The sequence below is a fragment of the Syngnathus acus genome, chromosome 15 (assembly GCF_901709675.1).
Source record: "Syngnathus acus chromosome 15, fSynAcu1.2, whole genome shotgun sequence".
NCBI classification, from domain to species: Eukaryota; Metazoa; Chordata; class Actinopteri; order Syngnathiformes; family Syngnathidae; genus Syngnathus; species Syngnathus acus.
In genome coordinates this window covers 6,550,253-6,563,621 of record NC_051100.1, presented here as the reverse complement: position 1 = coordinate 6,563,621, position 13,369 = coordinate 6,550,253, and the positions used below count along the sequence as shown (strand labels likewise).

Sequence of the window (13,369 nt, the reverse complement as noted above, 5' to 3'; positions counted from 1 at the left end):
CAAACAGCGCCTTCCCTTTCCCTTCCGAGACAAGCCGACAACTCGCCAAACTATTTGAGTAATACAAACACTCAGAGTGTCCTGGAAGTGATGACCAAATTGCAGCATATCAAACCAGGTCGAAAGTGTTCGTCTGGGAAGGAAATGTCATAACAAAATGTTTGACTTGCTCTCGGTTGACAAGTCCACCCAGAAATAAAACAGAACGTCTGTGAAGTGGTCCCTCACCAAACCGGGATGAAACAGCTGTTTGGTAAACAGGATGAAAGCGAAGCAGCTGCTTCGCTACATTTGCTCACCTTAGAACGAGCTAAACTTATCTCCAAACACAACTGGAACTTGGCAATAAAGTTCTATAAGTCATGGACTTCAAACTCAAATGCACAGAGTGATCAACCAAACAATGTAATTTTTTTTAAGTAAAAAAAGCCTGGTCTTTTTTTTAAACTTTTTTTTTTTTTTACAAAACAAAACTATAAATGGTCATTTATTTTAACTAAAAAAGCCTTACTATAAATATAATTTAAATATAAATATAAATTAATAATATATATTAAGTAATTTCATATCAAATAAATTCTTTTAATGATTTATCCTGCATTCGTGATGGTAACGCCTTTTTATGTAAGGCATCTGTGACACAATGATAAATGCGGATGACGTGGATATGGTAGATGCTGGTTGGAATACTTCCGAAACAGATTTTCAATCCCACTTATTTCTCATCTAATATAATTTATATTTAATAAACAATGTGTTCTAGTAAGTCGGTGATGGGGTACACTGGCCTGATTTATGTGCTGGCGTCGTGGGATTTATTGTGGTGGTGTGCTTGTGGGTGTTACTGGTTGTTTGTCTCAAAGTAATTAGATGACATTATAATTACTAAATTGTAATATATCACACTAATTCTGAGTTACTACCACCGGCATCCCAAAACATTTAATTTCATTGTTCATTTAAGAGTCCATAAAAATTGTCTAGAAATTGGAAACCGGCACCCATAAACAGCTTCGATGAACCCTTTTAATCCTAGTTCCTGTTTGCAGCAAATGTTTTTATTCGGGAGGCCCTCTCGGCCAACCCCACCCCGACTTGCCTGTTGGGGACCACACTCAGCTTCACAATGGAGGGACTGTGTACACGTTGTGAATGACAGACCTGTCCATACAAGCTCCCAGGAACCCCCACCCTGTCATACAAACAACTGGGCTGCGTAGTACGTTTTTGCCGTCATCTCTTTTGGAGGCAGTGTTCCATGCTTGGTACGCCACACAAGCATTTCGAGGTGGGGGGGGCAGGGAGGCCTATGTTTGCGATTAAACAGATTGCTGTTTTCACTTGAAAGCCAACTGGCAACCATCATTTCAGCTGCTCACGTTCACTTCAATCCCGTTCAGGCTGATGAAGCGCTGATGGGAATGCGGCCCGTTCGCCTGTTTTTTTGCTTGTTTTCTATTTGCACGCTACGCGGGTCTGCTTCACGGATCAGAAGCCAGCCGGCTGAAGAGGAATGAGGCTCAATCCCCTCTGCAACCGTTAATATGTAGTGACTCGTGTATTTGCATAAAGCTCTTACCCCAAAACCTCATTAGGAGGCACATTTATTCTGCATGTCACATCACGCTGAGTGAAGAATACAAAGGGAGGCATGTTGTTAATTTACAGTCGTGAGCATTTTTCGGCTCCAAGAGAAAGTACCTTTGTGAGTGTGCCCGTGGTACCCCCAAATCCCATCAACAGGTTTTGCTACAAACAGCTTTGTGAGAGCGTCCACATGCGCTGCCCAGTCTCCATAGTGCACCCCGACAATTACTGCTATATATACCGGGCTGAATGGGAGCCATGAACCGGCATGATTACAGGGTGGAGCAGAAGCAAAGTGGTGGGGAAAGAGGGGGACAAAAAAAAAAGTGAGCAGAGAAGGAAATGGAACTAAGAAGTTGAATACTGAGAAGTGATGGACGATAAGGATGATGGGAGGATGTGAGACAAGTGTGCAGTAAATTGTATCATCTTTCATTCATCACAATGTGTTTGCAGGGTGTCATTTCAGCCCAAATAATTTTCTTTTTAGAAAAAGTGAAGAGGGGCATGATTCAATTAGAGGGCTGAGAGCATGCATGGGTGATTTTTTTGTTGTTGAGAAAATCTCCACGATAATGGCCTGTCTGCGATTTTCAAGAACTCAAGACAGGAGACTTTCAGATGACTGAAGACTTTGGGTTGCTTGCATTAAGACGTGCTGCCCTCTTCTGGACAAGAGGAGAACTAGATAAGTGGGACGGCATTTATATGGCAGCATGTGGACATGCTCAGGGTGGAGCTGCATGAAGGTGTTGCCTTGAAATGGGGATACATTGATTTAATTAATTGCATAGTCTGGCTCCACACTGGTGGTCAAAAATGGAAGCACATCCACAGCTTCTTCAATTCTTCTGCTTCCAAGTCAATCTTGACACTTCCCCCTTGCTGTCAGTCAGAGTCCTCTCTGAGTGCTCATCTCACCAAGAAGAGACAGCACACATCTACAGAAGGATTTATAACACAGGAAGTCATGTCACAGCAGATTTACCCTCATGTGATGTATTGAGGTGCTGGCTTTAATCGGCAGCAGAACTCAGGTCCCGGTGATGAGCCTTGTGCTAAATTGATCTGTCACGACACTGTGGGGAAAAGTGGGAAGTCCGCTCTGGATCTACCGGCCATTCCTGCTGAAGGGGGTAATAAAAAAAAAAAAAGAAAGAGAGATCACATGAACCGATAGAGCATTCTCTATTGTACGGAAAAAAAAGCACGCTCCACCTCACTCCAGCGGTTCACATAATTGGAAGCATCTTGGCAAGAAGATAGCATATCAATGGGCTTGTACTCCAAGGACATGCAGATAAGCAGAAGCTGCTTGGCTCAACATGTCCACGAGAGGGTCACGAGCTTTCTGTAACGACGCAGCAGAATAGTTGTTGACCCGCATACAAATAACAGCCAACGTTGCTTCACCCGTTATCTTAATATGGTCAAGATGCATTTTGAGAATCCTTTACTCCTCTCTAGTAGGCTACCACATTCCAAACAAGTTCTCGTGCTTTATGCACTAGTGCACCTCCTTTATTATTTAACACGCAGCAAAAAAGGTCACATGTTGCATTGCACTTTGTCACATCTACTTTGTAGTGAAGTTCCAGTTCTTTGCTTTGTGTTGTTGTTAAAGCAAAGGACTTGAGATGAAACGAAGCTTGTGCTAATATTTGGCCCACGCGAAAGGTGCTTGTGCTAACATGAGCGTGAGTAAATAGAAATTGACCTCTGCATTTAAGGCGTCACAGTAAGCACATACCTTTAGTGATACAGAGAGTTGAATCTGGGTCACCATATTCAGTGGAGATCGTCTTTGCTAACGTCGCTCTCCTACACAAACACAAGCAAGTCAGTTTATTTTCTCGCCATGACAGCACGTTTCTCCCGCGCTGAATTTAAAGGGAACAAGAGGAGCCGCTTCTATTAGTTGGGAGGCAAGTCAGCTGTGTTCACGCCCACAACGGCGCAAGCGCCTGTTTCTAACTACACAGTAAGAAGAAAAAGAACAAAAACGCCAACTGTGCGTTCAGGACAATTGATGACATTTGCTTTTCATTATCCATCCACTGTTGCCTTACAAGTACTCTTATAAGCAAAAGTTTACATTCAAGCAGTGGCCCACTATGGCCTGTACTATAACTTAGCTCCACTCCACTAATCATCAACATTAGCGATATACACTAGCCTGGGTAATTAGTGTAGACACAATGAATGCTTTAATGGATGCTTAAACAAACAGATTTCAGATAAGTTTGAGAAGAAAAATATCATACAGCCTCCAAGGGGAGGGGTTGGGAGTAATTAATATAGAATGCAGTAAGAGATGGAGCCGAGCTCTTCCTACCCCCTTTTTTTTATTATTCTTACATCCTTCCACATTATTTATACGCGCTGTCACACCAATGTTGTGATTATGGATGTCATGCGCCCGTACAGCGCTCCTCGATCAATGGGCCTGAAATTAAAGCAAAAAATGAATTTCCGCAGTGTCGGCCACATGGGCGCCTGAGCAGAAATTACCTTGCTGGGGGAACGGCTGATTACCTGAGCAGAGAACAACAAGAATGCAACAAGGAAAGATGGAGGCTGCACTATTTAGGGGTTGACTAGCCGGCTGTGAGATGACATTTCAAACAAGCTGCGGTTCACTTTTAACTCGACAAAAGCCTTGTGAAGTTAATGGAGAAGATTTGGACCTATTATCTAACATATTGCGACTTTGCAGCAAAACCTAACACCCATCGACTCAGACCAATTTAGCAGATAATGAATTGCATTATAATAAAATGCTAATAAATGAGTTGCTTTATTTAGTTTCATGAGAGAATGTGGTTCCAGCATACAGGTTTCCCTAATAAAGTTTCCGGGGATTAAGTTAAGAATAAAAAAAGAAAAAAAAGAGGAGTGATGTCTTCAAATGTTGTTTTCCAAACAAGTCTGCCCTTTCAGTATCCTTTCACCGGAGATGGACAAACGCTTTATTTCCTGCCTTGCCTCCCCCGTTCCTCATTTTTGAATCGATTTTGCTATTAGAGGTGGAGAATCACAAAGGGAGGGTGACGGGCCTGAGGTGGCTTGACAGGCTTCTTCATCTCCCAAAAGTACAAGTTTGCTTTACATCAGCCGGGAGGCGGCGACTGTCACTAAAAAGACCCGAGTTCTAATGCGCTGGATTGATACCCTACTCTCCTCCTCTAGGAGAGGACTCATAAAAAAATAATAAAATAAAACAGGCTGACCTGATGTGAAGTTCTCAACTGCAAGATAAGATACACAATCGATAAATGTATTTTTTCCACATACAAATAGAAATAATCTGTTCCACAGTCTACATGTTGCTACCAACTTTCATTAACTTGACAGACATTTTAAAGTAATGCTTAACATTTTTATCTAACTAAAATGTCTAAAGTGCCTGGGAAGTGTCTCTCATTGTCAAGACTAAAGATTCAGGTTTATTGTTTTATTTTGATGAGTCAGCCGTATTATAGCAGCGAAGACAGAAGTCAGAATGAATTAAGATTCCTCTTCTATTGTTTTTCCACAACTTTGAGAACACATAACAAAATAAAGACAAAGTAAATCACTGAACATTTAAGAAATGCAGTCCAGATTAAAAAATTAATAAAAAAGGGGTTCATTTGTTGAATTGCAAAGCACTGCACCTAAAGTGTTTCATTTCCTCTAACTTGACACATTTCATCCATCCAACCATTCTCCAAAGGTCATGTTATCAAATCCATTCGACAAATCCTCTGTGAATTATCAAAATAGTTTGAAAGCAAATGAAGGCTCGTCACTCAGCATTAGCTGACAAAACTTGGACGTGCACTTGCGCTTGTGGCAAGTAGTGATGTGCATTCCAGTTCTTTTAAGTGAACTGAATCTTTAGAATCAATTCACTCAAAAGATTCGTTCAAACGAATCGTCCCCCCCCCACACACACACACTGATCCTTTTTTATTTTATTTTTTTTAACTTCAATAATGTTAATGTTAGAGCTAGGGTTAGAGCTAGGGTTAGGGTTCAGGTTAGAGCTAGGGTTAGAGCTAGGGTTAGGGTTAGACCTAGAGCTAGGGTTAGGGTTAGGGTTAGAGCTAGAGCTAGGGTTAGGGTTCAGGTTAGAGCTAGGGTTAGGGTTAGAGCTAGGGTTAGGGTTAGATCTAGAGCTAGGGTTAGGGTTAGAGCTAGAGCTAGGGTTAGGGTTAGGGTTAGAGCTAGGGTTAGAGCTGGAGCTAGGGTTAGAGCTAGGATTAGGGTTAGAGCTAGAGTTATAGCTAGGGTTATAGCTAGGGTTAGAGCTAGGGTTAGGGTTGGACTAGGGTTAGGGTTAGAGCTAGGGTTAGAGCTAGGGTTAGGGTTCAGGTTAGAGCTAGGGTTAGGGTTAGAGCTAGCGTTAGGGTTAGACCTAGAGCTAGGGTTAGGGTTAGAGCTAGAGCTAGGGTTAGGGTTAGGGTTCAGGTTAGAGCTAGGGTTAGAGCTAGAGCTAGGGTTAGGGTTAGAGCTAGGGTTAGAGCTGGAGCTAGGGTTATAGCTAGGGTTAGGGTTATAGCTAGGGTTAGGGCTAGGGTTAGGGTTGGACTAGGGTTAGGGTTAGGGTTAGAGCTAGGGTTAGAGCTAGGGTTAGAGCTAGGGTTAAGGTTAGGGCTCTAACCCTAGCTCTAACCCTAACCCTAGATCTAACCCTAGTCCAACCCTAACCCTAGCTCTAACCCTAACCCTAGCTCTAACCCTAGCTCTAACCCAACCCTAGCTCTAACCCTAACCCTAGTCCAACCCTAACCCTAGCTCTAACCCTAGCTATAACCCTAACCCTAGCTATAACTCTAGCTCTAACCCTAATCCTAGCTCTAACCCTAGCTCCAGCTCTAACCCTAGCTCTAACCCTAACCCTAGCTCTAACCTGAACCCTAACCCTAACCCTAACCCTAACCCTAACCCTAACCCTAACCCTAGCTCTAGCTCTAGCTCTAACCCTAACCCTAACCCTAGCTCTAGGTCTAACCCTAACGCTAGCTCTAACCCAACCCTAGCTCTAACCCTAACCCTAGTCCAACCCTAACCCTAGCCCTAACCCTAGCTATAACCCTAACCCTAGCTATAACTCTAGCTCTAACCCTAATCCTAGCTCTAACCCTAGCTCCAGCTCTAACCCTAGCTCTAACCCTAACCCTAGCTCTAGCTCTAACCCTAGCTCTAACCCTAACCCTAACCCTAACCCTAACCCTAACCCTAGCTCTAGCTCTAACCCTAACCCTAACCCTAACCCTAATCCTAGCTCTAACCCTAGCTCCAGCTCTAACCCTAGCTCTAACCCTAACCCTAGCTCTAACCTGAACCCTAACCCTAACCCTAACCCTAACCCTAACCCTAACCCTAGCTCTAGCTCTAACCCTAACCCTAACCCTAACCCTAGCTCTAGGTCTAACCCTAACGCTAGCTCTAACCCTAACCCTAGCTCTAACCCTAACCCTAGCTCTAACCCTAACCCTAGCTCTAACCTGAACCCTAACCCTAACCCTAACCCTAACCCTAACCCTAACCCTAACCCTAACCCTAGCTCTAGCTCTAACCCTAACCCTAACCCTAGCTCTAGGTCTAACCCTAACGCTAGCTCTAACCCTAACCCTAACCCTAGCTCTAGGTCTAACCCTAACGCTAGCTCTAACCCTAACCCTAGCTCTAACCTGAACCCTAACCCTAGCTCTAACATTAACCCTTGCTCTAACCCTAACCTCTAACCCTAACCTCTAACCCTAGCTCCAGCCCTAACCCTAGCTCCAACCCTAGTCCTAGCTCCAGCTCTAAACCTAACCCTAAACTCACAGGGAGGTGTATGGTTATATGGGGTAGCACACGAGCAACTGTGTTGCAAATTTTCTATGATAAAATTTTAAGCCCCCACTGAGATTCGAACCCGTGTCGCTGGTGCGAGAGCCCAGAGGACGAACCACTACACTATGGAAGCCTCACTCACAATGGCTGGAATAAATATTCTTTTATGGAGTAGCTCACAAGCGAATAGTATAGATCAGTGGTCCCCAACCTTTTTTGCGCCACGGACCGGTTACGTGTCAGAAATATTTTCGCGGACCGGCCTTATATGAATAAATAATACATTTATGATAAATATATAAATACGATGAAATCAAATGATACGACTATTTCTTTCTTTTAGTAGTTTTGTTTTTTAGTTTTTCCTTGCTCTCTTGGGAGCTTAAGATCAGGGGATGCTTTGAGAATAATTGTCAATGATATATACATGTGTCTGGTGACACCACCATTTTCAGGTGTACCTAATAACTTTATGCATTTTTTGTACGTGTCAAGAATGTGTATTTGACTACTTGCTCTTTATTTTGGGGGACACCAACACATATTACACAACGTAAAACACATATACATATTGTCATATAAAGCAGTTCACCAAATGTCAAATTTTTGTTTTCATGCCCAAAATATTAAAAACAAGGACTAAAACACCAGACAAGTTTTAACAGGTTTTTAATGTTTATGAAAATAATAATAATAATACAAGTAAATTTCAAACCAGCAATCTAATGTGAAATTGCAGTAGATATACATACACATATTGTCATATAAAGCAGTTAACCAAATGTCTGATTTTTATGTTTTAATTGGTGAATATAAAAACAAGGAATAAAACACCAGACAAGTTTTAACATAAATGTTTAGTAAAAATAATAATATTAAAAGTAAATCTCAAACCAGCAATCCAATGTGAAATTGCAGTAGACATATTGGATAACAATATTTAGGCGTATATTTGCATGCACGTTATTTAAAAACTACTATAAGTGTTATAGCACTATACATTAGTGTTTACCAGCTCAGTGGCCTAGTGGTAGAGTGTCCGCCCTGAGACTGGGAGGTTGTGGGTTCAAACCCCGGCCGGGTCATACCGGAGACTATAAAAATGGTACCCATTTCTTCCCTGCTTGGCACTCAGTGTAAGGGGTTGAAATGGGGCTCCGCTGCCGCTCAGATCTTTAACTTAGAAAATCAATATTACCCAAAGAGAAGCATAATCTCCCTGTTTTTTGCATAACGATGCATCCCTTCATGCAATAAAGTTAGCCGTTAGCTTGGAGAAAACGTGCATAAAAGAGGTGGTGTTTCAGTGAGTGGTTCTTTCTTTCCTTGGCAAATCGTAAATCGATATTCTGAATTACATAGTTCACGCCAGGAGGGAGACGCAACACCTTCACTGACTGACCCGTTGATGCACGGGAAGGAAGGCAGTTGACCCATTGACTCGTTCGCGAACGGGAAAGTCAGCATTGGTTCCCTCACTGATCCGTTCTCGCAATGAACTGGAAATGCGAATCACTCACTCACATATTCGTTCGTTGGGGAATGGGAACTGCAATTCAATACTCGTTCCTTAACGGGAAGTTACGTCATTTTCTTCTTCGTTTTTTTTTACGGCGAGGTGTTACCAGCTTCAATGGGCATTACCGACACCTACTGGTTGAAGGAAGTCATATGAACTGAAAAAAGAACTGAAAAGATTCGTTCTTTTGAACCCATCGTTCACTCACGAGCCAACACTAGTGGCAAGTTGTCAGTAAAGGTTAACGCGGAGACCACGACAGTGATACCTGGAGGCGGCTTGTGCTTCACTTGCCGTAGCACAGCCAGTGATGCAAACATAAGGTGACGCCACATCCCGATTTCACAGTCAAATCTGCAAAAGAAAATGAAAGGGAATTGATTCTCGAGATGTACTGTGTTCCTCCATCAATCAAACGCATTTCTGTATTTCCTACTCTTTCCCCCAAAGCATTCTTTTTTCATTGTCATCTCCCCCTTTCACCGTATCACAACAACTGCACTCATTCGCCGCTATTTATTTGCTTTATTTCCTGAGATCAGCTATAAAGAACAAACACCATTAAGCCAGCCAATCAATAAGGAAACATCAGCGCTCTGTGCTGGCCTCTCCACGCAAATATAGATTTACAATGTCGGCACGGGCCAGATAAATCACATATTCATACATTAAATTAAAAAATTTGATTGATAGTAATGTGGGGAGCGTGTTATATTTGTCAGAGACTGCCAAAACAATGTTTTATTGGTGCAATGCTTCAAAGTCGCGTGAAGACGTCGAACTGGAGGATGAGCTGTCGCAATGGAGAAAATTGACACTCGAGTAACACTAGGATGCAAATAATGAAGTTTTCCAGCAGACTACTGGAGAAGGCAAACAATTGATGTGTTCATCGTTAGGTGTGGAGTGTGCAGGAGTAGGCTCTTTGGCTAAGCGACACCTTATGGGAAATACCAAGATTGTGTCATGCATTACCGGGCACGGTGGAGCCTTCGGGAAGAGAAATATTGCAGTGTCGCATTGGGCAGAGTGGAAAAGCTCTGCGTGAATAGGGGAAGGGGCGCTGCCAAGGACGTTTAAGAGAACTGTCAGGGGAAGTCTGATCTATTGAGGACCCTGTTGGCTGAATCTATATTTAAGCATGTGTATGTGCGCTGTGGATTCAAGCGCAGCAGTCACACAAACACATGCGCTCACGCCCCTGGAGGCTCAAGTACAGGCGGCCCTCGTTGCACAGGTTCAAAGATGCGAACTGGAGCTCAGCCGCTCGGAAAATCAAATGTTCTTTTTTTTAATTTGTATATACAGAGCAGGAGATCCAACAGAGAATTATGGAAAGAAATCATGGGGTAAACAAGTGCTCATCTGCATCAGACAACGTAACTTGCACGGAACATGTTCATGAGGTATTTTTGGAGACACTCAAGTGGAGACGGATAAGTACACGAGATGCTGCTCCCATCACTCCCATAGAAGCTGTTTAGAAGCTAACAGGAGTAGAATTTGTGTTCAGGCCTCTGACTTGGATGATAGAACAGTAGATTTATAATTACAATAGAGAACTAAGAAAAACATTGAAATCATAATGAAATAAAAAACTAGTTATGGAAAAATGAATCACAGTCTTGCCATTTCTTAAAAGCCCTTTATTTAAATCAATAGTGCTATTCGCTAGTGATGTGCATCCCGGTTCTTTTAAGTGAACAGTTCACTCAAAAGATTCGTTGAAATGAATCGTCCCCCCCACACACACACACTGATCCGTTTTTTTTTTACTTCAATAACACACCGAACTGAGCAATACACCAGACAAAAAACAATCAGGTAAACACGGCAATGTCGACAACGGAACGAGAAATGAACGAATCACTTCTTAAAGTGATTGGTTCTTTTTTCAGTTCATATGACTTCAACCAGTAGGTGTCGGTAATGCGCATTGAAGCTGGTGCCACCTCGCCGTAAAACAAAATGAAGAAGAAACTGACGTAGATGGAAGAAGAGGCTACGAATTCTAAGAAAAGGAAAGGTGCATTTAAAAGAAAATTTCTGGAGTCCTACTTAAAATATGGATTTATCGCCACAGGTGACTCTGACGCGCTAAGCCCACTCTGCATAATATGTGGTGACAGGCTAGCTAACGAGGCAACGAAGCCTTCAAAACTGCTTCGGCACATGGAGACCAAGCATCCTGCATTAAGAGACAAACCTTAACCACTTGGGGTGTCATTGTCTCCGATTACGCCTAGATGGGACCGGCTCGTTTCTGAGAAACAAGCAAACACAAACATGGAAACATTGGTCTGACCATAAAATCCAAGAGTACCCTATAGTTGGAAAACAAATAAATAATAATAAATGTGATAATCCAATTTTATTTCTATTACAGAATTCATTAAGATTGCTTATTGAAGCAGCATATTTGTGTTCACTACTTGAGAAGAGCAAAATATTTCTCTTTACAGTTGTGTCAAACTGCACTGCATATTGTTTAATGACTTACATGACCGAATATTGTGGCTGCCACATGAATTGCATAATGTAATGCCTGCTGCCTAAAAGCAACCTCCCGCTCCGGGTAGCAAACGCCTCCGCTAACGAGGAAGTAAACCAACAGCCGTAGTAACGTCAGTCGATCTGCACTGAGGCGGACCAGCATGCCTGTTAGTCAGGAGAGTGAACACCAGGCAACCCTTCCACGAGAACGTGTGGCATGGGGACCATTACTGAAGCTTAACGACATGAGGAGAGCTCTTCCGTTGCGGCGCAGAGGGTATTCATCAAGCTGCCGGTGCGACACATATTTTCGATGGCCCTTAAAGCAGGAGAGGGGTGTAGGAGGCCCACCTCTCCCCATTACCTACTTTCTATTGACCCTTACTCATCCCTCATCTTCAATCCAAGAAGCTCTATTTTAGAATCAGAGAGGGGGCCACAACTGAATGCGAGATGGAGGGAGAAAGTGAATAAGTCAGACGGTCACAAACCACAACATCTCGCCTTGTCGCATGGTCCCTCCCCCAGGGATGGAATATAACCTACTCCGTGCCTGATAGTCACACTTAGTGCTGTCAGTGGATTGTGTCCACTGCTGAGGGATGTCCATTATAGTCTCATAAAGACACGAAAGATCCATCCATCTGTTTTCTACTGCTCATCCTGTTCAGGGTCATGGCAAAGTCGCTCCCAAATGATGGAAAGGCACACAGCAACCTGGATTAGTCGCCAGTCAATCACAGGGCATGCCCAGACCTGTGTGATGCTGGCCAGCTTTAACTGGGGAACATGTTTTATTTTGTCATTTAAGAATGAAGTGTAATTGCACATCCATTACAGTAGGTGGCAGTGTATGCAGTAACTGCTAATCCACCATACTGCACTGTTGAGGGAGTTTGGGTTTTTCTGAAAATACGCAATAACTTTGACAGTTCCCGCTAAACTGATGGTATCATGCACGGCATTGTGTCAGAGTTTAATGCATCTTTCTAAACATTCCGTATACTGTGCGACCTGACACCCACAAATAACGATGAGAAAAAAAAACAAGTACAAGCTCTGTCAAGTTTTGGTGTTTAACTTGCTTTTATAGCCTGTAGGCAGCGTGCTGCAATCGCGGCACGGTGACATCAAACTGACATTTTGGTGTTTGCATTGTATGAGTCACAGCCACCTGCCTGTGGATTTAGACCAATAGATCTCACACAATAACAGTGGAGACAGAGGAGCGCTGCTTTATGACCTCAGCACTTTCAGTTTGAAGCCTTCCAGCGCCAGCCACTTTTAAATTATGGTGGGAAACGTCCTTGGGATGTGAACATCTCATTTCCAGGGAGCTTGGTGTGTCACACACGCACACACAAACGCGCTCACTGCAGGTTGGACTCGCTGGAGTGTGACATAAGAATAAGGCGACTGGAAACTGTAAATCCAAATGCTCTCACCGTAGAATCTTTCATTTTTTGATTATTGCCCCTTTTGATTCAAACCGCTGCATCGCACAAAAACAACACAGGGTAATTTATCACTCTCTAGTCTAAAGAAACAATCCAAAGTCTAGTTTATTTAGGTACACCACCAGCTAATAAGACTTGATACACAAATTTGCTTTTACAATGATGACAATTTTCAAAGGTATTCCTTGAAGAATATGTTGATTGCATTTTATACGTATAGTGATTCAGAACTGATGGACAGCGACCCAAATGTTTGTCATGGATCTATAATAGGTGGGCCATGTACATCTAGTAAAAAAATTACCAGGATACTGGCTTTACAACGGCGGTGACATACATATTTCGAGATTACAAATGGCACACAATGAATAATTAGTTTAAGCAATGGCACAAACATGTTCAGCTAGCCCCATACTTACTTTTTCATTGCGTTCTTAGTATTAAAATGTTCATACTTATGTATATTATAATGGAATTGTGACTCTAC

The 13,369-nt window shown here is 42.7% G+C and overlaps 1 long non-coding RNA gene across 1 annotated transcript in view; it reads right to left on the bottom strand.

Annotated features, from left to right (window-relative positions):
• Positions 1-1,227: 1,227 nt before the first annotated feature.
• LOC119134443 overlaps positions 1,228-13,369 on the bottom strand; it is a 36,920-nt gene continuing 24,778 nt past the window's right edge. The window contains exons 5-6 of the long non-coding RNA XR_005100337.1: positions 9,201-9,286; positions 1,228-2,714 (exon numbers count right to left, since the gene is read on the bottom strand). This is a non-coding gene — a long non-coding RNA (uncharacterized LOC119134443). The remainder of the gene's footprint in view (positions 2,715-9,200; positions 9,287-13,369) is intronic.